Genomic DNA, 21,097 nt, shown 5'->3' on the forward strand with positions numbered 1-21,097 from the left:
CTGTACCAGCCCACGGCAACCACAACACATTAGCAGTAAAGATCTGTGTCTCCAAAGATGCCACAGTAGCTCCCCATCTTCTTTTCTGCTGATTCACTGCACATGCTCTGTGCTGCTGTCACTTACTGAGCTTAGGGACCCACTCACAATATACAGTACACATAGAATAGAAATGTCACAATATAAGGCTGATTAGTAATTAATACAGATAATTACTACATGGCAGCACAGAAACCAGTGCAATTAGCATCAGAATTTAATAATCAGCAAACCTGTAGCATCAGCTTATATTACAGGGGAAGCTCATTTTCTGCTGGATAATTAGTGACGAGCCCTAAGCTTAGCTTCTCAACAGCCAATCAGAGCCCACTGAGCATGTGAGTGTCACAGACACTTTCCAAGATGGTGACCCCCTGTGACAAGTTTGAAGTCCTGGATCATTGCTGTTATTGACAAGCTGAAACTTTAGCCTCGTGCAATAAATTCAGGAAAATATTACATTTTTAATCATATTAGTTTCTAGTGTTTAGGGATACTGTTACAGGGAGGCACGTCTTTTACAGTGAGGGGCATCCTTATATAGTTAGGTATATTGGTACAGTAAGACACGTCCTTATACAGTGATGGGCATCTTAATACAATAAGGGGCATTGTAGAGCAAGGCACATACAGTGAGAAGCATTCTTATACAGAAAGGACATTGTTTTACAGCAGGGCACATGCTTTATACAGCAATGGTTTAAGGCTGGTCCCAATAGGCCAAAAGCTGAAATCTATGGTAAGTACCCCCTGATGGCGGCCCTGCTTACAGTCAGTGGTGGCCTTATATAGTTAGGTAATTGTTTTAACAGAAAGGTGTATTTTTATTTGGTGAGGTTATATCCTGTATTTCAGATACCTCTGGCTACACAGCTGGCTGGGGTCGCCCCCTCTGAAATTACAAGGATGAGCACCCTGTAGGTATCCTGGATGTCGCTGGCAGCCTGCGGGCTGCAGAACATAAGATTTCAGCTATTGCAGTAAAGGCTGTGAATTGCATATTCTTGGCACGGGCTTTCCTGTTCAGATTTATTTTTAAAGCTTGGCCACGGTGAAGAATATCTCTAATTCCCAGTTTCATTGGCTGCAGCGATCAGTGGCAAAATGACTCAGCCATGCGGTGGGAATGAAGATCCAGACGGTGGGGGGGGGGGAGGATGGGTCTTTTATTCAGATAATGGAAATCTGGCCAGGGAATTTGTACAATACTGTGTCTGTGGATTAGAAGAGAACAAACAGCAGCCAGTGAGAAGTCTGCAGTCTCCGATGACAGAGAGAGAGGGGAATGGATTCCTCCTGCCATGAAGGATATGGCACAGATCAGTCTTTGTCACTGGACCTGCCTGTCTGCATAAGGAGCATGCAATAAAGGGAACAAATATAACACAATTTCTGGGGGTGGGCTGCATTTTCTACAATATGATGTAGCACCGTCACCCAGCCCTTTAGAAGCAGGAGCATTCCCCTATCACCTCCATCACCCAACCCTTTAGAAGCAGGAGCATTCCCCTATCACCTCCATCACCCAACCCTTTAGAAGCAGGAGCATTCCCTTATCACCTCCATCATCTAACCCTTTAGAAGCAGGAGCATTCCCCTATCACCTCCATCATCTAACCCTTTAGAAGCAGGAGCATTCTCATATCATCCTCATCATCCAACCCTTTAGAAGCAGGAGCATTCCCCTATCACCTCCATCACCCAACCCTTTAGAAGCAGGAGCATCCACCCATCACCCATCCCTTTAGAAGCAGGAGCATTCCCTAACCCCCCTCCCCCATCACCCAACTCTTTAGAAGCAGGAGCATTCCCCTATCACCTCCATCACCCAACCCTTTAGAAGCAGGTGCATTCCCCTACCACCCCCCCCCCCCATCACCCAACCCTTTAGAAGCAGGAGCATTCCCCTATCACCTCCATCATCCAACCCTTTAGAAGCAGGAGCATTCCCCTATCTCCCCCATCACCCAACCATTTAGAAGCAGGAGCATTCCTCTATCACCTCCATCATCCAACCCTTTAGAAGCAGGAGCATCATTCCCATCACCCAACCCTTTAGAAGCAGGAGCATTTCCCTATGGCCCCCATTAAACACATAGAAAACCTATTTATTTACTAAGCAGCTAGCTAGCAGTGTATTTGCATGTCTACTATATGGCTGCCCACAAAGCAAACTTAACTGTAAAACAATTGCCCAATGGCCATGGTGGTTTTGGAGGTTATGTGGTGTCCTGTTTTAAAACCCCAGAATCCTACTACTTATATGGACTTTCTTTTGTCTGTGAAAATGTCTCATACAATTGGACACACATAGGTAGATTCTAATGAATGGGTGGGAAGGCTATGGCTCTTCTGCACCAATGGTATTATACATTAAATTGGCACTGTATTTATCTGCCATGTGTTCTGGGGTATTATACATGGAATTGGCACTGTATTTATCTGCCATGTGTTCTGGGGTATTATACATGGAATTGGCACTGTATTTATCTGCCATGTGTTCTGGAGTATTATACATGGAATTGGCACTGTATTTATCTGCCATGTGTTCTGGGGTATTATACATGGAATTGGCACTGTATTTATCTGCCATGCGTTCTGGGGTATTATACATGGAATTGGCACTGTATTTATCTGCCATATGTTCTGGGGTATTATACATTAAATTGGCACTGTATTTATCTGCCATGTGTTCTGGGGTATTATACATGGAATTGGCACTGTATTTATCTGCCATGTGTTCTGGGGTATTATACATGGAATTGGCACTGTATTTATCTGCCATGTGTTCTGGGGTATTATACATGGAATTGGCACTGTATTTATTTGCCATGTGTTCTGGGGTATTATACATGGAATTGGTGCTGTATTTATCTGCCATGTGTTCTGGGGTATTATACATGGAATTGGCACTGTATTTATGTGCCATGTGTTCTGGGTATTATACATGGATCTGGTACTGTATTTATGCTGCTATATGTTTGGTTGGCACTGCATGTGATCTGGGGTATTATACCTGAAATCAACATTGCATTTACCTTGCCATGTGTTTTGGGGTATTTTTCCTGAAATTGCCACTGCATTTATCTTACCATGTGGATTGGGATAATGTTCGTTGTAAAATGGGGCAAGCTAGAGAAGGGACGCAACTAATCACCGACGGGTTCAGCCGTTTTTCTTGGATTTTTACAACAATAATGTATAGTCTGTTTGGCAAGAAAGCGTAGCGATCATAGGCAGCTGGTCCATTCCAACAGGGAACTATGAAACGCCCAGTCACCTCGCTGCACAATTTATATGAAGCAGAAATGCCATTTGCTGCTTTCCTTCAGCCATGGAATTTTGGGACATCAGCCCTGGAGGTGAAATGGAAGTGAGTTTCAGTGTTAGGCAGTTGCATTGCAGAAATAAAGGGACTGAGAAGGGAGAATGGCACGGCTAGCAAATTAGACAACGGGCATTCAGTGAGCATAAAGCTTTGCCATGTGACCAGCTGGGAAGCTGTTAATGCAGAAGCCAAATTTCACACCTTCTGTTGCGGTGGCGTTTCATTTGTGTATTTGTGTTGTCGCCGAACTGCAGAACACGGTGGCATGGGAGCTCCTGCTGGTAATTGGAACTGTCCCCCATCCAGTGACAGCGCCATGGCCTTGATTAACTCCTTGACGTGGTCTTCTGACTTTTTTTTAGACTCACTTCCACTCGGAGCATTTCCATTCCTTTCGCACCCTTTCATTGAAGCAGATTCCAGCGTCTGGAATACCTAATATTCCAATACATGTTTATAAATGGCATTATAATATGGGTAAAAGGCACAGTGTATTAGAATATCAGAGCCCTGTCCGGCACTGAAAGGGTCCAAATGTGAAGGCTTCTTGGCCTTGTCGGCTGCCTAAAAATCCAGCAGGAACATGATATACTGTAAATAGAGGCAGATCTGAGCCTATGAATAATTTATTCTCATGGGATTGAGTTTACTGGGGTAACGTGAAGCGGGTCCTGGCCTATTTATAACCCACGGAGCTCCTTTCTTTGGTCGGGGCAGAAGAAATATGTGCTGAGATTTATTAACCACTGAGCTCCCACGGCCATCTCAGTGATAGCTGTATCTGTAAACATTCCCTAGAATCTTAGGAAGGAATTTTAACTGTTTACCTCACTTCTGGTTTTGATAGAGGGGCTGCAACTGTTTCCCTATCCGGATGAGAAAAAAGGCAGACCAAGTGTGGAATGTTTGGGACCCTGGGGTTTTCCAGCTAGCACATGGTATGAGCCTGCTGGGAGTTATAGTTCACAAAAGAAAAGGCATTGGCCACCTCTCCCTGAACAGTGAAACTGATTGGGCAGTTAATTTTTAAGGCCTTTGAATAGAGACCTTCCGTCTGCTCTAATTGTCTTTTTAATTAAACATCCGAAGGGAGAGAGAATTCCCTCAATCAATATGGCTCCGTCAATTCAATGACCAGTTCTGGCACTGTGATTGGCTGATCTGTGCTCAAACATGGGAGTGTGGTTAGTGGCTGACCATGAGGTGGGTCTGTCTTTATGTACTCAAGTTCAAACTGCCAGTCACTGGCATAGGCATGATATCAAGGAGTTTGATAGAAATGGGGGATGAATCTGTTAGACTGGCTTTTTTAAACCCTTTACACTGTTACTATAGACACCATCTCTCCCTACTATACCTGCTATCCCACAGTCACACTCCCTTCCCAGAGACTATTATCCACTGTTACTATAGACACCATCTCTCCCTACTATACCTGCTATCCCACAGTCACACTCCATACCCAGAGACTATTATCCACTGTTACTATAGACACCATCTCTCCCTACTATACCTGCTATCCCACAGTCACACTCCCTTCCCAGAGACTATTATCCACTGTTACTATAGGCACCATCTCTCCCTACTATACCTGCTATCCCACAGTCACACTCCCTTCCCAGAGACTATTATCCACTGTTACTATAGACACCATCTCTCCTACTATACCTGCTATCCCACAGTCACACTCCCTTCCCAGAGACTATTATCCCACTGTTACTATAGACACCATCTCTCCCTACTATACCTGCTATCCCACAGTCACACTCCCTTCCCAGAGACTATTATCCACTGTTACTATAGGCACCATCTCTCCCTACTATACCTGCTATCCCACAGTCACACTCCCTTCCCAGAGACTATTATCCACTGTTACTATAGACACCATCTCTCCCTACTATACCTGCTATCCCACAGTCACACTCCCTTCCCAGAGACTATTATCCACTGTTACTATAGGCACCATCTCTCCCTACTATACCTGCTATCCCACAGTCACGCTCCCTTCCATGAGACTATTATCCACTGTTACTATAGGCACCATCTCTCCCTACTATACCTGCTATCCCACAGTTACACTCCCTTCCCAGAGACTATTATCCACTGTTACTATAGGCACCATCTCTCCCTACTATACCTGCTATCCCACAGTCACACTCCCTTCCCAGAGACTATTATCCACTGTTACTATAGACACCATCTCTCCTACTATACCTGCTATCCCACAGTCACACTCCCTTCCCAGAGACTATTATCCCACTGTTACTATAGGCACCATCTCTCCCTACTATACCTGCTATCCCACAGTCACACTCCCTTCCCAGAGACTATTATCCCACTGCTACTATAGACACCATCTCTCCCTACTATACCTGCTATCCCACAGTCATACTCCCTTCCCAGAGACTATTATCCACTGTTACTATAGGCACCATTTCTCCCTACTATACCTGCTATCCCACACCCACAGTGTTTTCCCAGAGACTTTTATTGCCACTGCTACTATAGGCACCAATTCAACTCAAACTCAACAACTTTTAAAAACACATTCCTTCTCTCTTTAAAAGAATATAATGCACTGTCACAATCTTGTTTGGAAGTAGGAGGCACAAGCATTTATGGGACATTGTTCATCAGTAATTGATGGCACATTATATGTTAGCGCCATGCAGAGCAGTTAATTGGCAGAGTAGCCCTAAGCTCTCCTTCCCAATTCCCCGTCTCTCTCGTTATACGTGGAGTATGTCAAGCAGGGACTTAAACAAGAAATCTCATTAGCAATACAGGAACAAAATACTCTGTGGCCCTTGTCCAAATTGTGAGCAGAGTCTGTAGGGCCCAGAAAGGGTGTGTGTAAAGAGCGAAGAAGCCTTTATCCTTGTGTCTTTGGAAATGAGTAACCAGAGAGTCAGACTTTCTCTCTATCACTTCTGTCCTTACACACCCCAAAAATTGCCACCACATCCCTCTTCTGCCAGTTTATTTCTCGCTGTAATCACCTGGTGCCCTCTTGTGACGGTGCCTCCATGCTGGGTATATAAAGTGCTGGGTTTATAAAGTGCAGGTGAGGCGTAACAAATAGTCATGGAAATATTAATAAATGGCTGTATAGCACCGGGGCGCCAAGCCTTTGTGGCACCACAAACACCCACAGACAAGAATAAAGAAGGGGGTGTCAGCTCCTGGTTTGCAAGACAAATCTCACATTAGTATTACAGTTATCTGAGCAGTGTTAGAGACTCTGGCGCATGGTTTAGGGGAAGAGAGCAACAGTGCCATGTTAGGTGCCAACTTTTTATTTTTCTTCACTTTCACCCAAAAAAACCTCAAGAGTCAGCAGCACCCCCATGCAGCCTGATTTGTGTAGATAAAAACATATATATCATTATACTATCCTTTTTCCTAAAACAATCATTAGTGTTTCACTAAAGGGGTTGTTCACCTTTGAGTTAATATTTAGTATCATGTAGAGAGGGAGATTCTGAGACAATTTACAATTGGTTTTCATTTTTTATTATTTAACGTTTTTAGCTTTTTATTCAGCAGCTCTTCAATTTGAATTATAAACAGTCTGGTAGCTACAGTCCAAATTCCCCTAGCAACCATGCATTGATTTAAATAAGAGACTGGAATATGAATAGGAGAGGCCTGAAAAGAAAGATGAGAAATGAAAATTAGATAATAACAATACATTTGTAGCCTTACAGAGCATTTGTTTTTTTACAAAACTGAAAAAAAAAAAAATAATGAAAACCAGTGGAAAAGTTGCTTAGAATTGGCCATTCTACAACATACTAAAAGTATACTTAAAGGTGAACCACCCCTTTAAGCACAACTGAGCATTAGTGATGGGCGAATCTGTGCAATTTGCGAATTTACAGCAAAACGGTCAAAAATTTGCGAAACGTATTGAAATCAATAGGCGTCCAAATAATTTTGACTTGCATCAATTTTGAAGCGAGTGACAATTTTTATACGCGCGACTATTTGGTCCAAATGCATTAAAGTCAATGCGCGTCCAAATAATTTTGACACAACAATTTTTTTTTTTACGAGTCTTTTCACTGTTTAATTTTACGCTGCAGTTTCGCAAATTAATTAGCTTGTGGCAAAACGCGGAAATTCACCACAAATTCTTGTCTGGCGAATTTATTAGCCTATCACTACTGATCATGCCTAATTACCTGATATAAAGACTATTTTAAAGGGGACCTGTCTAGTATTTCTAATCCTTTTTTATCACATTAGTCAAGCAAAATGAACATTAATTACACTGTATAAATTATTTGAATCTTGTTTCCTTCAGTCTGGGAATTCATAATTATAACAAGCAGGAGGCAGGAGCCATTTTGTGGACACTGTTATTAAGAGAAGTCTTGTATCATCTCAGAATCTTGTTTGTGCACCAGAATGGGGGACCTGATGTCCATCCCCATTAACTGGCTACACAATTAAATGATGAAGAGGGGATGTGGGGAGTGTGGTGACATCTAGGAAGTGCTGAATGGAAAGTGAAAGTAATTGCTTGCCCCGCCCAGGCATAATTTGATTGACAGCTGAGATTTTTAAATGAATTTACAACAGCTATGAATGCTTAAATTAAAAAAAGAATTTGGATTTCATGTTTAATTTGAAAAGGACTTTTATTAAACGGCTTTTCATGTCTGGGTGACAGGTCCACTTTAAGTACAAGTAGCCTTATGCAGAGAGTGTCGTGTCTGTCTGTCTGTTCGGGGGAAGGAACCAGAGACTGACCTTATGTCAAGGGCCACCTCCTCATTGGGGGTATAAATATTGATGACTTGTTATATTAATATCTCTGGGAGGGTTGATAGGTCTATATCAGTGGGCAACTAGCACCACCTAACCCCCATTCGCTTGCTTGCTCACGCACGTCCTGCGTCGGGCACACAAATTATAACATTGAAAAGAGGCAACGGACCCTACGGTCCTGGCCACCTGCAACAGTGGAGTCACTGGCCTTTGGCTACAGTCGCAGCCCCTTTCCCATCTTGCTCCACTAGACACAATGTTCCACAGTTCCAGTCCCTTCCTGTGACTCCACCTCGCCTTACTATACACCGTATTCCACAATTCCAGCCATAAAGAAAGGCATTCTTATAATCTTATACAGCTGCTGTGCTGATGAGGCCCCCAGTAAGAGTCTCCCCTGCCGGTACCCCATAAACTGTACACACAGTTTGGGGTGTGTGTCGCACACAGGCGCAATTCTCTGCAGTGCAGCCTTCCACAACTCTAACAGCTGCTTTATTTTAGAACAACAGACGAGTCCAACATTGCTTCCACCCAGTGACCTCTGGGAGAAAAATGCAACTCCCTGCCTTGCTGCTTGGCCATCGTCCACGCACTGAAAAGCCAAGGTCTGCAATATAAAGAAAGCACTGAAAGGAAAATAAATATGCCCAAAAAAATAATCCATCAGAGAAGCCGCTCTGGGTAGCCCAGCCCATCTGTATATCACTTTAATGTGGATCCAATGAAACCTAATCATATGTAACAGAAAACCTCACGTTTCCAGCAGACATGGGTCCGGCGGGAATGATTTACTGCCTCCTGGGCCCGAATGGGCCGATTTCTCTTTCCCCCTCTCCCTTCCCTCATTCCAGCATGTGACGCCGCTCACTGAATGAGCCACGGAGCCTGTGTGTGCATGTATGTATGATCCCCTTAATCAGGGTTAATGCCACGTACACAGCACGGGGAGAGAGAGATATGGAAATATTGCAGGAGGAGATGCAATGACTCATGGGATTATTGACTCCTATTTGTTTGAGGTGTAGAGAAGAGGATTAAACTGTGACTGCTTCTTAAGGTGGTACAGCGGGTCGGGCATGTCCAATGCGGATGACATGGAGCCGGTCAGGGCCACAGTTATCTAAAAGACGGGGAGCTGCATATACAGTTGAATTTTATTTTGATCTTTTTTTCGTTAATTTTAAACAAAAAAAAACAAAATCAGTAATTGCCAGAAATTATAACTTATTAAAAATATCCCAAAAACTAAAATCTGACACAGAACAATATGTTGTACAAAAGATTGGGTTCCACAAAGTAGAATAGAGCAGACCATATGTGGCCCCCAAAGCACAAATTTGACATAACTGTGCTGAAAAGAAAGGAACAATAACAGAAGGAGAAGGGAGTGTGACTGTGGGATAGCAGGTATAGTAGGGAGAGATGGTGCCTATAGTAACAGTGGATAATAGTCTCTGGGAAGGGAGTGTGACTGTGGGATAGCAGGTATAGTAGGGAGAGATGGTGTCTATAGTAACAGTGGATAATAGTCTCTGGGAAGGGAGTGTGACTGTGGGATAGCAGGTATAGTAGGGAGAGATGGTGCCTATAGTAACAGTGGGATAATAGTCTCTGGGAAGGGAGTTTGACTGTGGGATAGCAGGTATAGTAGGGAGAGATGGTGCCTATAGTAACAGTGGCTAATAGTCTCTGGGAAGGGAGTGTGACTGTGGGATAGCAGATATAGTAGGGAGAGATGGTGTCTATAGTAACAGTGGATAATAGTCTCTGGGAAGGGAGTTTGACTGTGGGATAGCAGGTATAGTAGGGAGAGATGGTGCCTATAGTAACAGTGGATAATAGTCTCTGGGAAGGGAGTTTGACTGTGGGATAGCAGGTATAGTAGGGAGAGATGGTGCCTATAGTAACAGTGGGATAATAGTCTCTGGGAAGGGAGTGTGACTGTGGGATAGCAGGTATAGTAGGGAGAGATGGTGTCTATAGTAACAGTGGGATAATAGTCTCTGGGAAGGGAGTGTGACTGTGGGATAGCAGGTATAGTAGGGAGAGATGGTGCCTATAGTAACAGTGGGATAATAGTCTCTGGGAAGGGAGTGTGACTGTGGGATAGTAGGTATAGTAGGGAGAGATGGTGTCTATAGTAACAGTGGATAATAGTCTCTGGGAAGGAAGTGTGACTGTGGGATAGCAGGTATAGTAGGGAGAGATGGTGTCTATAGTAACAGTGGGATAATAGTCTCTGGGAAGGGAGTTTGACTGTGGGATAGCAGGTATAGTAGGGAGAGATGGTGCCTATAGTAACAGTGGATAATAGTCTCTGGGAAGGGAGTGTGACTGTGGGATAGCAGGTATAGTAGGGAGAGATGGTGCCTATAGTAACAGTGGATAATAGTCTCTGGGAAGGGAGTGTGACTGTGGGATAGCAGGTATAGTAGGGAGAGATGGTGCCTATAGTAACAGTGGGATAATAGTCTCTGGGAAGGGAGTGTGACTGTGGGATAGCAGGTATAGTAGAGAGAGATGGTGTCTATAGTAACAGTGGGATAATAGTCTCTGGGAAGGGAGTGTGACTGTGGGATAGCAGGTATAGTAGGGAGAGATGGTGCCTATAGTAACAGTGGATAATAGTCTCTGGGAAGGGAGTGTGACTGTGGGATAGCAGGTATAGTAGGGAGAGATGGTGTCTATAGTAACAGTGGATAATAGTCTCTGGGAAGGGAGTGTGACTGTGGGAGAGCAGGGACAGTATAGTAGGGAGAGATTAATCCCAATGTCGTTGGCATGTAGGCAGAGACTATAGTTTAGTGCTGATGTCCCTGGTGTGGGGCAGAGGCTGTAGATTGGTGCCAGTGTCTCTGGAGTGGAGGCAGTGGGTGTGAGTGTCCCTCTCTTCTCAGTATCACATTGGCTTTCTGGCAGGAGTCCAGTGTTTCTCCAGACTGAGAGATTAACGTCAGGATTCCAGTGAAATGCGAGCAATCCTGCGGCCTTTTTGCACTCTCCTCTCCAGTTTAAGATTATGTTGCTTTTATCTAAATCTTAAAGGGACCATCTGTTTCCAAAGGATATAAAAGGACCCCAGGGAGAGGCAATTCTTAGTTTGTTTGAGACTGAAATCTTGTGACAAAGCCTGTTAACATTTCCCGTGCCCAGAGAGAAGGCCGCCGCTCAGGGAATAGCAAATCAAGGGCAAGATTTAGTCCCAGTGATTTGGAAGAGAGGCCAGTGCCATGGAGGAAAGGTAGGTGGATGTGCATGAAATACAGCAGGGGGTCCCCTAACCTTTTTTTACCCATGTAAAAAAGGTTGGGGAGCAACACGAGCATGAAGAAAGTTAATGCAGTACAGTCTGCAGCTGGTGTCAGAATGAATTGCTTAATAAGCAACAAAGTTGGTGTTATACCATATGTGAATAGGATGCTTTTGTTCATGGAGGATAGATGGAGAATAGATGTTGACTTCCTTGATACTTCTTTTGAGTAGGTGTACCATATGTGGAAAACATAACTTTGTTCAAGGAGGACAGATGTGGGCTTCTTGGATACTTGTCTATTGGGATAGAGTAGGTGGACCATATGTGGATAAAATATCTTAGTTTAAGGAGACATGTATGAACTTCAAAGATACCTTTCTATTGGGCTAGAGTAGGTGGACCAAATGTGAGTAGTATTACCATGTTCAAGGACAGATGTGGGCTTTTTGAATACTTTTCCATTGGGATAGAGTAGGTGGACCATATATGGATTGGATACAATTGTTCAAAAAAGACAGATATGGGCTTCATTGATACCTGTCTAATTGGATAGAGTAGGTGGACCATATGTGGATAACTTAACTTTGTTCAAGGAGGACAGATATGGGCTTCCTGGATACGTGTCTGTTGGGATAGAGTAGGTGGACCATATGTGGATAACTTAACTTTGTTCAAGGAGGACAGATATGGGCTTCCTGGATAGGTGTCTGTTGGGATAGAGTAGGTGGACCATATGTGGATAACATAACTTTGTTCAAGGAGGACAGATATGGGCTTCCTGGATAGGTGTCTGTTGGGATAGAGTAGGTGGACCATATGTGGATAACATAACTTTGTTCAAGGAGGACAGATGTGGGCTTCCTGGATACTTTTCTGTTGGGATAGAGTAGGTGGACCATATGTGGATAACATAACTTTGTTCAAGGAGTGCAGATGTGGGCTTCCTGGATACCTGACCATTAGGACAGAGTACATGAACTGTATGTGGCCTGTATACCTTTTTACAATGAGGACAACTCATAACTTCATGGATTCCCAGAGCTGGAACAGGTAGTATTGGTGCCCTGGGTCGAGAGGATTCCTTTGTACAAGGAGACGAAATGTTGGTGTCCTAGATACTGGCCAATTAGGAGCAGTTGCAGGGGGAGAGGATGTGGAATAGCAGCATGGGGTGTAGGATTTCACCCTAAATCTCACATCAACTGACCATCAGGCTGACCTTTCAGGTGTATCTGTAAGAACAAAGAAACTCTCACCCCATCTGTGCCCCCCCCTGCTTTAAGACCCACCCTCCCCCAGGGAAACCAGCGCTACAATTTGGGAACCCTGCTCTATTAGGTACAGTATGTGCCTAGTACATTAGCCGGCAGGGCTGCAGTATCCCCACTAGCAATGTACAGCAGTCACAGTTATAAAGCTGATTAATGTTGGTGATGGCTGTTGGGAAGGGGCCCCGGGATAATGTATTATGCAGCTTCCCTTGCTCTCTGTATCTCCATTCCTCCGCTATATTGTTTGTGCTGCCTCCTCGCTGAGCGCCTGCTTATTTCCTTGGGGATAAATGGAGCTTATAGATGGGAGATACCGGGGAAAAGAAATTGTGCCGTTTGATAGAATCTTTCCTTTTTATTTAGAGGATGAAAGTGCGTTCGAATGAATCGTCTCTGTTTCCTTAAGAGGATAGACAAGCGGGCAGAGGGAATGAGCAGAACGCTGCAAAAATCACTAGTATTGTAAGGGGAGCGGGTTTAAAACCAGAATCTATTGCTGGGTCCTACTAAAGGCACGAAGGAGAATTGGAATGGACACAATATATTATTTTGTAAATCATCTGCCTTTTTCCTGCCAATACGGGTGTGCACAGGGTTTCTGCACATAGTGTATATGTAGATATATTCTGCTTCCCTACACCTGGGGCCGTTAGGTCCTAATAACAAGACTGTTGGATGTTGAATTTATTAATGAGTGTGAGATTGTCACACAGCCAATGAAAGGAACTGAAGCTGATTTGAGCCAATGAGGTTGAGGCAAGCACCAATCAAGGGGGGGATTGGCTGTACTGGAACAGGAATCCTAGTGTATAGGAGATGTCTTGTGGCTGTGGTGAAGTATAGAAAGCATTCTGGCTTTGGAGATAACGGGGCCAATTATATACATGGCCCAGGGCTAAAGCAGGCAGTAACACAGCACCTCCTTGTTTCCCTTGCACCCTGCTCAATCTGATATCACAGGCACACACAATAGTGTCAGTTATTTCAGGAGCCAATTAACCTGACTGCATGTTTTGGAAGTGTGGGAGGAGACTGGAGCGCCCGGAGGAACACGGATGAAAATGCAAGTGCCTTGCAGATAGTTCCCTGACTAGTTTCGAACCTGGGACCCCACAGCTGCTAGGCTGCAATATTATGTGATGCAGGAATACAATTTCCACCTCCCTGGAATTTTTTGTAACAAAATGGAGTCATGGGTTTTGGGTGGACAAAATGCTTTCTAGAGTTATTAGGTTGTTATATAAAGCAACCCCCCTTTTCTCTTCTTCTCTCAAAGGCAGTTGGTTGATGTGCCTTATGCTTAGAGCCCAGCATTCATGTGTGGGTACATTGATGATATTTTGGTGAAACTGTACTCTCTAATCATTAGGGGTCTCAGCACTCTATTGAACAAGCAGCCGCTGGGGGGGCCCAGGAGGCATAGGGGACCCTGTGGGTCACTAGTTGTTAGTTTACGTATATTTCTGGAGTTAGGTGTGGAGGGGTCGGACCACAGCCCAGAGCAGGGGGTGCCCTGGTAGCTAGTATCTTGTACACTTGGAATTAATGGCGCTGGAGAAAGACTATAAAGGACGTGCCCTTTATACTGTCAAATATAAGGGCAGAGACACATGGTAAGATTCGGGGAGATTAGTCGCCAGGCGACAAATCTCCCCGAACTGCCTTCACGCCGGCTACAATGTAGCCGGCGTGAAGGCAACTTCGTGAGGCAACTTTGGACGACTTCGGAAAACAAAGTGTTCCAAGTTCATCTTGCAGGCGATTTACATTCTAGCCGGCAGGAAGGCAGTTCAGGGAGATTAGTTGCCCGGAAGAAGAGGAGATTTTTTGCCGAGCGACTAATCTCCTTGAATCTGACCGTGTATCTCTGCCCTAAGAGTATTATAGGTCACAAAGCAGTCTCATAATTATACAGATCCAGGGCCACCATCAGGGGGTTACAGGGAGAACTGCACAATTCGTAGGTTGAGAATGAGGCTGTCCTAATTGGGGATTGGGCAGGATTTGGGTAGATTGTGGGCAGGGTTTTGGCATGGAGTGGCCATGGCGAATCAGGGTAGTGGATTTTTTTTCCTTTGTAATTGTCTGTAGGGAGTCCAGGTTGCCACCTGTCCGGATTTCACCCAGATAGCCTGGTTTTGGGAAGGGCTGCCCGGATTTACAATTTAGGAAGTGAATGACATGACGATCAGCCAATCCCTGATCGCCACGTCAGTTGCGCCCCTGATGTCACCTGCCCCGCCTCCCACGTCCCCCCCAACATCGCTGGCCCTCCCCCTACATCACCGGCCTTCCCCCCTGACCTCTTATTTCACAAAAAAAGGTGGCAACCCTAGTCCATATAGCCCAGTTTTTGAAATTAGGAAAACCGTGCAGGATTCCCTGAGATTGATGAGGCACTTGGCCAACCGCTGATCGCCATGTCATAGCCCCGTCATCTATGTCACAGGTCCGCCCCCGCTACATCACAACCCCCGTCCAGAGTTAGTCAAGAGGAAAGGTGGCAACCCAAAGTTCATCATGGGACCAGTGGGTTAATGATTGGGGTCCCTTGGGGGGAGAGGGACTTGCTAACTGAGTAGTATGGAGTCCAGTAATAACTGATGGTAGCCCTGTACAGACCAGGCGTGACTTCTAATATCCTCAGTGTCAGACTGGCCCACCGGGATACCAGGAAAACTGGTGGGCCGAGATGTCAGTGGGCCTCTTGCTTCTAACCATGGCCTATTTGATGGTCATTACCTATTTCTAAATGGGAACAAAAAGGCAAAATAGATAAAATAATAGATTATAGAAAATATATAAAACTTGGAGAATAAAGATGCTGAGTGAGTAGAGCCTAGAGGAAGAGGAGAAATGGTTTGGAGAGTGGGCCAATGATATATTAGTTCTTCCAATAGGAGTCAGTAAGTATATATATATATACTATAGTATGTTTGTATGCAGAGCAGCATCTAGAGCGGGCTAAAATGCAAGGAATTACGCCCTCCAGAGGTTAATTAACCCCTCTGCTTCCTCTGACGCTCGATTGGCTGTTCCACGTGGGGCTCGTTTTGTGACTTAACAATAGCTAATTTTCAGCCCCCTTTTGTGAGGAGCCCCATACGGTGATTGTAAAAGGATATGCTGGCGGATCCCGGCTGTGAGCGGCTCTCGCGCCTGCATTTAGGGATCTGTATTTTCCATAGTGCTCACATATTAATTGATTTCTCTTTCCTTGCCTTTCAAAGGCTCATTTCCCTCCTCGCTCCTTCTAGAATGAAATTGCTGCCGTTTAAGTGTGGGGGCCTTTGCCTGCGACATGTTCTTCTGATAGGACGGCTCATAGAGCCTAGAGTCCTCCTGGGCCCTCCCACAAGCTTGTTATACCCATGGCATTCATAGAAATGTGACCCTCAATCCTTTCAACATGAAGTGGGAATATTACCCCATTACTTCCCCTTCCACCACCATCGCTGACAATGAAAATATCATACAGTCTTCACATAAAAAGGCAATAGTTGGGTAATGCAATAAAGGTAGCAACTTTCGCCCAATATCTAGTAATACATTGCAACCAATCATTGTATAGGTTGCCATGGGTTACTAGACCTGTTTTTTTTGTTTTTTTTTACATTAACCCTTTTAGCTGTCCTTAGTGGCTGATAACATTAAGGCAATCCATGTATTCCCCCACGGGTCCGAGAAGCGCGGAAAGGGAGTGGACCTAGGTTGGGTCAGGATTGGACCTGGGGAGGATCAGAGAAAGGGTTGGAAAACCACCAAGGGCCTTTCTACAAGTGAATCTGCCCCTGGCTGGTTCCCATTGTCAGCAAGGGGGCAAGAAAATTCATTTTGACACTACATTAACACCTTAAATCAGGATAGCACTGGACTCACCTTCTGGGTCCAGGGTAGGGTTGCCAAATGGCCGGTATTTTACGGTAAAACACCTGCAAAAGCCCTTGGCCCTCCTCTGGAAATGTACCTTTTCTCTGTCTTCTGGCCATCGCACAACGTGGCTCCACCCTTGTTTGCGCCACGACCCATGGCTCCGTCCCTTTATGCGTCACCGTCTGCCCCTTTTGTTCCCGCCTCCACCACTGGCCGATAAAAATTTGGTGAAAAGGTGGCAACCCTAGTCCAGGGTTAGACTGGGCCTCCTACGACTCACCTGAGAACCTTTTTTAAGAAAAATGTAATTGTCCAAAAATCCTTTCAGTTCTCCTTTGATCCGACTCCTATAAAACTCGTTCTACCTCGAGTGTTTTCCCTCTTCCTCCCTTTGCCCACCACCTGATTCGCTACGTACTCAATCTCCAGAGCTTTTTATCGCTGACTCTAAATATTTATTTTTGGGATTTAATTCCATCACCTGAGAACCTGACAATAAGCGCCCATTCTCACAGATATAGACAGTGGCATACAATAGGTGGTATATAGATCTATGGTGCATGTAAGAAAGGGTTAATTGTCCTTTCTGGGAGATTGTCTGATACTCTATAGGCCAGTTCAACCCTGTCTGGGTTTAATAATTCCATCTTTTCTACAGATGAGAATAAAATGAAACATATTGTGGGGGGAAACATTTAAAAAGGACTAAAACAATACAGATTAAAGGACCCCTGGCCCTTTCCGAAATGGTGCCGTTTTTCCGCAAACTGCCATAGGGCCCAACTGCCAGCAGCACAATCCCAGGCCGTGAGATATTAGCAATCTCTACAGCATTAAGGGGCTCACACATCTCATTCCGCCGGCTCATTTGTATTCAACGCCTGGGTCCACAAAAGCACCTTCTGTGCAGCTTCAAACATAGATCATGTAATGATGCTGATGATATTCCCTGGCACAAATCACTGGGAGGGTGGGGGGAAGCAGTCAGGCATCGGAGGAGGCAGGAGAGAAGACGGAGGTGGGTAACCTCAGCTAATGAGGGGCACAGGTGCACATGTGACTGGGAAAGAAATGGCTGCCCTTCATATATCTGTTATCGCATAAATGTTTCGCCTCTAAACTCATGATGTTTGCTGAGAGTTCTAGTTCTAGAATTTTTCGGAGGATGTAGATATTTTTTCTTCAGAGTTTGTACAAATACGATCCTCATGTATGGGCGGTACCGAAATTCTCTTGATATTAGGGATGCACCAAATCGACTATTTTGGATTCGGCCGAACCCCCGAATCCTTCGCCATAGTGTAGGCAGAATACAGAACCGAATCCGAATCTTCATTTGCATATGCGAATTAGGGGTGGGAAGGGGAAAACATTTTTTACTTCCTTGTTTTGTGACAAAAAGTCACGAGATTTCCCTACCACTCCTAATTTGCATAGATTCTGATTCTGAAAGTTGTAAAATGAGGGGAAACTTAAAATCAGGGTTCACTGTATATTGAAAGTAGGGTTGTCACCTGTCTGGTTTTCACCCAGACAACCTGGTTTTCAGAAGGGCTGCCTGGTTCAAAACTGCCTGCCCGGTTTTCCAAATGAGAAAAACCAGACAGGACTCTCTTAGATCGATGTAGTGATTGGCCAATGGCCACATCATAGTCCCATCAAGGTTTGCCACCTTTTCAGGTCTCACCTTTTTTGCCAGGCCAGTAAAATACTGTCCAGGTGGCAACCCTAGTCCCGTCCCCATGGTGTCGCTGGTCCACCCTTGTGACATCATGCCCTGTGACGTTGACACCTGCCCCCATGAAAAGGTGACAACCAATGGCTTCACTACATATACAGCAGCCCCCATGGTCGTGGGGCCTGGTCAACAGGGGGCCAAGACCACATGGTCTGCTATAGCATTTTCCCCTCTCCCAGGCTCCTCTCCTACCTTAAACTGCTGCAAAAAGTTAAAATGTGCCGTAAGCAGGTAGTCAGTGAGGAGGGACTGCTTGTACCCACAAGATTTCTTCTGTAAGTGAGAGTTATAGTTCATCTTTTACATCCATTACTTAATTATTTTGGACCCAACTGAAAAAGGATAGGGAGTCGCATAGAGCACTGCATGGAGCAGAAAGATCTAACTTATGCTAGTAAATTAGCGCTGCGCAATATGTTGGCGCTATGAAAAAGCATGTTAAAGGGCATGTAAAGGCAAAAAAATAAAATCCTATTTTTACTTTTTTTTATGAAAAAGAAACCTATCTCCAATATACTTTAATTAAAAATGTGTACTGTTTTTATAAGAAACCTGATTTTATGCAGTGAAATTCTGCTGTGGATAGGAATTGTCAGACAGTCCCTAACTGCTCTGCAGGGAAACAATCATACTTATGAACAGCAGGGGGAGCCCCACCTTACTTCCCAGCCATGCAGAACTCAAGCAGCTTTGTTTGTTTCCCTGTAGAGCAGTCGGTGACTGTGTAGAGATTTGTATTGGATTTTATTTTTGCCTTTATATCCCCTTTACTGTTTCCAACTTCAGCTGCAGGGACAAAGATCATGAAGCCAGATTTAAACAGATAAACTGGGATTCTATTTGGAGGATTATTTTGCTGCAGCCACTGGTTCTGCAGAGTTGGAGAAAGTTTGTATTAAACAATACAAAAACGATAAAATCCACATTAGATTACATGACAACGCAGGACCCAGTGCAGTCTGTATATTCTGATTATTAATCAGTCTTGTTGTATCGGCTTCTGGCAGATATTATTTGACTTGTGCTGTTTTGATAATTTGACGACCCCAAAGCAGCCCAGACCACACTGAGCATGTGCACAGTCTTGGTCTTGCAATGATGTATAACAAAGTTACAAGATGGTGACCACCTGTGGCCAACTTTGAAAGCATAAATCATTTGTTAGATTAGGCTTGTGGTGCAGTAAGTTCATGTTTATGTTTAGTATACAAAATACAGCATTTCTAGCCTTATTCTGTTTTACACTTTACTTCCCCTTTAATAATAAATGAGGCCTGCAGATTTAGAGTTGCAGCCCTTTTGTGAGTTCAGATATTCAACATGTATTTCACAACAGTGGGAACTTATTTCCCTGAATAACCACATACAAATCTATAGCAGGGGTTAAACATTACAATAGAAGGTATTGGAGGTAGAGCCAGGAGAGGAGGGGGAAAGCAGGGCACTTTTTCATCTTTTATGCTTGTTAAGTTCCCTTTAGAATGCTGATGAACGTGGCACGTGGGAGCGCAATGTGTTGCTCTGACTCTGGCCGGGAATTGGTTCAAATATTATTAAAAAAACAACCTAATGATTGGAGACACGTCGCTATCTGACGAGCGCATATTCTCAGCCCCTGGCCTGCCGAGTGCGGTGTAAGTGGAACGAGGTGATCTGCCAGTATCAGCCACCCAGGCTGTCTCTACACGCCACTAATCTGTGCCCTGTAAACACCGCGTGTGATGTGGAGTGAATGTGTCCTGTGGGAAACACGCGCAGGGAAGGACGAGTTTTTAGCCGGGAGGTACCTCCTGGCTTATTCCTTTGAACACACATAAATAGGCAATATGGGCCTAACTCCTTTCAGTGAAATGGACTCTGTGTGTTGACTCGGCTGTGTGTTCCATGTAGTCTTGTGTGAAATGAAGATACTGGTGGCCAGCTGTATGGCTAATATATGTGTGTGCCATATATAGAGATTGGGGACATTTGGGAAGTTATCTGATATTTGAAACACTCATTATTATTGATGAATTAACAGCTGCGATATATGAAAGTTGGATTTCGGATTCATCAGAGCTATCCTTTACATGATGCAATTAGGGGCAACTATCTGACGCCCTGCAGGGACTTTATTGTGCCACTGGCACTCACAGAAATGCTAACCATCCCCAGCGCTGTTTTATAAGGAAAACAATGTAGGTCTCTATAAAAACCCTGCTTCATTTAAATAAACCATTTTCATAATAATATACTTTTTTAGTTGTATGTGCCATTGGTTAATCCTAAATAGAAAATTGCCATTTTAAGAACTAAGGGCCGCCCCCTGGGATCCTACGATTTATCGTGCACACAAACAAAGCATACATTTTAGGTCACATGAGCCAATTAACAGACTCGGGTTGCCACCTGTCCAGTTTTGACCCGGACAATCCGGTTTTCAGAAGGACTATCCAGGTAAAGACAGTCTGCCCGGTTTTCCAAATAAGGAAAACCAGGCAGGATCCCCCCTGATTGATATGGCAATCAGGCATTCGTTGATCACCACATCATAGCCCCGCCCCATGATGTCCCTCGCCCCGCCCATATCATCACAAGCCCGCCTCGTTGCATCAGTAACCCGCCCCTGTGACATCACCATCCTGTCCCCTGCCCGGCTCTTGGGCACAGACAGGTGGCAACCCCTATATTTACTTAGCTATATACCAGTTTGATAGGATTCTTTAATATAGCACGTAATATGATGTTAGCTATCTGTTGCATAAGTATTGATTTTGGGGGTGTATTTTTCCTTTAAGGCAGGAGTCGCTCCCTGACTCCCCAGAGAGAGGCACATTGAT

The 21,097-nt window shown here is 44.5% G+C and overlaps 1 protein-coding gene across 2 annotated transcripts in view; it reads left to right on the forward strand.

Annotated features, from left to right (window-relative positions):
* Positions 1-21,097, forward strand: part of rai1.S (retinoic acid induced 1 S homeolog) — a 114,062-nt gene that overhangs the window by 75,951 nt on the left and 17,014 nt on the right. The window lies entirely within an intron of this gene.

This window comes from Xenopus laevis, chromosome 9_10S (assembly GCF_017654675.1).
Source record: "Xenopus laevis strain J_2021 chromosome 9_10S, Xenopus_laevis_v10.1, whole genome shotgun sequence".
Lineage (NCBI taxonomy): Eukaryota > Metazoa > Chordata > Amphibia > Anura > Pipidae > Xenopus > Xenopus laevis.